Source organism: Aotus nancymaae, unplaced genomic scaffold, assembly GCF_030222135.1.
Source record: "Aotus nancymaae isolate 86718 unplaced genomic scaffold, 86718_ANA_hifiasm-v0.15.2.pri h1tg000040l, whole genome shotgun sequence".
In the NCBI taxonomy this organism is placed as follows: domain Eukaryota; kingdom Metazoa; phylum Chordata; class Mammalia; order Primates; family Aotidae; genus Aotus; species Aotus nancymaae.
Genome location: NW_026988454.1, coordinates 39,941,431 through 39,945,848, shown reverse-complemented (window position 1 = coordinate 39,945,848; position 4,418 = coordinate 39,941,431). Strand labels below are relative to the sequence as shown.

The window sequence follows — 4,418 nt, the reverse complement described above, 5'->3', positions numbered from 1 at the left end:
AACACAAATAGATGGAAAGATACCCATGTTTATAGACTCGAGGAATTAATATTATGAAAATGTTTATACTACCCAAAGACATCTATAGATTTAATCCTATCAAAATTTCACAATAATTTTTCATATAAATATAAAAAACAATCCTTAAATATATGTGGAGCCATGAACAATACTCTTGAACAAAAAGAACAAAGCTGGAGGCATCACACTTCCTAATTTTAAAGCATATCATGAAGCTATGGTAATCAAAACAGCATGGTACTATAGGAAAATCCAGAAATAAACTCATGAATTGCTGGTCAAATGATTTTTGACAAGAGTGCTAAGAATACACAATGGGTAAAGGGTAGCCTCAAATAAATGAGTTTTGAGAAGACTAGATATCCATTTGCAGAAGAATGAAATTAGACCCTTATCTTGTTCCATATACAAAAATCAACTCAAAATGGATTAAAGACAAATATAAGACCTGAAGATGTAAAACTACTGAGAGAAAATATAGAGAAAATCTCCATGCCATTGGTCTGGGGAACAATTCTTGAGAAATGACACATAAAGCATAAACCACAAAGCAAAAACAGACAAATCAAATAGCAGCAAACTAAAAAGCTTCTGCACAACAAAGAAAACCATTAACAATGTGAAGAAACAAAGAATGGGAGAAAATATTTGCAAACTATACAACTGATAAAAGGTTAAGATCCAAAATATATAAGGAACTCAAACAACTCAATAGCAAGAAAACAAATAATGCAATTAAAAAAATTAACAAATGACATTAACAGACATTATTCAGACATACAGATGACTGATAGGTACACAAAAAATGCTCAGCATTACAAATCATTAGGAAAATGCAAATTAAAACTACAATGAAATATCATATCTGTTAGATTGGTCTTTATAAAAATGATAAAAACAAGTGTTGGAGAGGATGTTGAGAAAAGAGAACCTTTGTATACTGTTAGTGGAAATGTAAGTAATTATAGCCGTTATGAAAAACAATATAGATGTTCCTCAAAAAACTAAAAATAGAACTACCATATGATTTATTAATCCCAATTCCGGCTATATATCCAAAGTAACTGAAATCAATATATTGAAGGGATATTGCATTCCTGTGTCCATTATAGTATTAGTCATAACAGCCAATATATAGAATTCATCTGTCTATCAGCAAATGAATGGATAAGGAAAATGTGGCATATATACACAATGAAATGCTATTCAGCCTTAAAAAAACAAGGAAATTCTGTCATTTGTGACAACATGGATAAACCTAGAGGACATTATGGTAAGTAAATAAAACAAGGCACGGAAAGACAGATAACATGATTTCACTTATAGGTTGAATCTAAAAAAGTTGAATTCATACAAGTAGAGAGTAGAAGGATGTTTAGCAGGAGTTGGGGGTGGTAGGAAGGGAGGGAATAGGGAGTTGTTGATCAAAGAATAAAAAGTTTCAGAGAAACAAAAGGAATAGGTTTGAAATATATTGCAATGTAGGGTGACTATACTTGATAATCATGTGTTGTATATTTTAAAAATAACTAAGAAAGTAAATCTCAAGTGTCTCACCATAAAAAATGATAGGGAAGCAAGGTGATGGGTATGTTAATTAGCTTGAATTTTTCATTACACATTGTATACATATATCAAAACATCACACTGTATCCACAAATATATGCAATTATAATTTATCAATAAAAATAACATTAATAATATTTTTTAATGCCCAAATTATTTCCCATTACTTGTAGAGATAAGGTCAAATTTCTTTTTTTTTTTTGACATTATATCTTTTGTATTATCCAATACACAGTAGTCAGAATTTACACCAATGAACGCATGTTAAAAGGATTTGTACAGATATAACACTCTCACTTTCAAAGAGCAGAGGAACATTTTACATTATGAACATATACATACTGTGGCAATGTAAGACTACTTAAAGAAGGAAGGAAAAATATCCCCCCTCTCCAGCCAGGGACTGAGACCTGGGGCTAAAATTTTTTGTCAGTCAGCCCTCATCCCCATCCCTTATCTTTGAGTGACATTACCAGGAAACCTGGCTTTGGTGGAAAGGAGAGCTGAAAAAACATTGAGGAGCCTGATGTCTTTTCTTTTGGGTGGAAAGGTCACCTGTACAATCCACAGGACAGGAGTGGCCAGCAGTTGTCCTGAGCGGTGGCTACAGAAGAGGTCAGATCCAAGAGAGCAAGGGAAGAATGGAAGGAAAATCCCACCTACCTTCATGTGTGGAGTGATCAGCATTTACCTGAATCTAAATCTACTTCTGTCCTCCCCTGCAATATACTATTGAGCATGTGCCAGAATAATCATTTTGAACAAAAGCCAACACAGATGTCAGCCTGGGGGCCTTCTCAGCCTGAGGCACCCCTATAGCCAAGCCCTCAGCACTAACGACTTAGAGAGTAGGTTAGGCAGGACATGTAGAGTTGGTCTGGCTCCCTGATTTTGCTGTGGAAATCTACTAGAATTTGCAAAGACTCGATATTGGAGAAAGGCCCATTGATCTTAAGATCCCCAGACACACAGCCTGGTACCTAAAAATTTTAGTATAACTGGGAGACTGAAGTGAGGCAAGCTAAAGAATAACAGCCAGGCCTCCCAAATGATTACGAAAAGGAGGGCTTGTCCAAGCTACCTCTGGGCCTTAAAGATGAGATGAGGGTGAGAGTAGGGGGATACATGCACCCAGCCTGTTGGAGAATCCAACATGAAGACTATTGTCCCTTCAGAACCTAAGGCAAAAGTACAAGGAGAGGAAACACTGGGTCCTTTACCTGAAATAAGATATGGTCCTCCCCTGCCCCTCAGACCCTACAGCTCCTTAGGCTCCAAGCCTCAGGCACAGGAGACACAGAATCATATCTGAGCCTTTTGCCCTTCCATAGCTCCAAACATGGGTGGGGGTTGAAATGTGAGTGGGAGAGATGGGATCATCAGACACACTGTCATTAGCACCAGAACCACATCTCTTCTTAAACCAGAAATCCCAAGAGCAGAAAGAAATAGGAGCGAAGTGAGAGAGGGGTTGTGCTTCCATCACATTAAATAGGAGACTTCATAGGGTTTGGCAAGGGTTGTTTCACATCAGGACATCAATCACTCCAGTCAAGGTGAGGGGTTATAATTAGCAAAGCTTCATCTGCTCTCCCTTTCTTTATTCATCCTGCTTCCATTTTGGCTTTTTGGGGTTCCAGGACCGACTCTTGGCTTTGCATAGAGGGCATATAGGTGCATTCCGGTGAATTTGCTGGTGACATGACAAGCAGGCCTTCATAGGTGGGGGCTGCTGCCGGAAGGTGGCCGTCTGCTGAGTGTCCTGCTTCCTAGACACTTGGAGCTGCTGGGCAGCAGCAGCTGCAGTGGCCAGGGACTCAGGGATGGGGGGCTACTGAGGTTCCGTCTGCCATTCTGCTTTCTGCTTCTCAAAGTAATCCAAGCAAAGCTTCTCCTCTTCTTCACACAAGTCGGGGAGCCTCTGGAGGCCCAGAGTCATGCTCAGGGCATCCACATGTTCCTTCAGTGGCTTATACTCATCATGCAGCCTCCATGTAGACTCTAGCAGCTTGTTTAGGTCACTCTCAGACTGTTTGATAGTGTTTTCCATCACATTGATGTCAGCATGGATGAGTCGGAGTTCCTCCATATGGGCCATCTTCTCCTGTAGCAGAAGGTCCATCTCCTGCTTGTATTCCTTCAGGTGCCTTTCCTCTGACTCAAGTGCCTCAGATTCAGCCTTCAAACGAGCCTTGATCTTCTCCATCTGCAGGGTCTTGTTCCTGATTTCTTTAATGCTTTCCAATTTGCATATGATTTCTTGTTCATCTGCCATACTTTTCACTGTCAATTTCACGTCCTGAGAGATGTACAAATACACCAGCCAAGATACAATAGACACAATGTAGCCACCTCTTCCGGGCTCGGGGCTATGAGCCTGTGTGGTAGGGGCTTGGAGAGGCCTGGGCAGGTCAAATTTCTTGAATGATGATATGGCTTGGCTGTGTCCCCACCCAAATCTCATCTTGAATTCCCCTGTGTTGTGGGAGGGACCCAGTGGGAGGTAATTTAATCATGGGGGCAGGTCTTTCCTGTGCTGTTCTAGTGATAATGAATAAGTCTCTCAAGATCTGAGGGTTTTATAAAGAGGAGTTACCCTGTATGAGCGATCTTTCTTTGCCTGCTGCCATCCATGTGAGATGTGATTTGACCTTCCTTGCCTTCTGCAATGATTGTGATGCTTCCCCAGCAATGTGAAACTCTAAGTCCATTAAACATCTTCTTTTTGTAAATTGTCCAGTCTCAGGTATGTCTTTATCAACAGTGTGAAAATGGACTAATACAGTAAATTGGTACCAGTAGAGTGGGGCATTGCTGAAAAGATACCTGAA

General features: G+C 39.8%; 1 pseudogene; it reads right to left on the bottom strand.

The window, feature by feature from the left end:
• Positions 1-3,187: 3,187 nt before the first annotated feature.
• On the bottom strand, positions 3,188-3,918 carry LOC105705269 (zinc finger C4H2 domain-containing protein-like; annotated as a pseudogene).
• Positions 3,919-4,418: the final 500 nt, after the last annotated feature.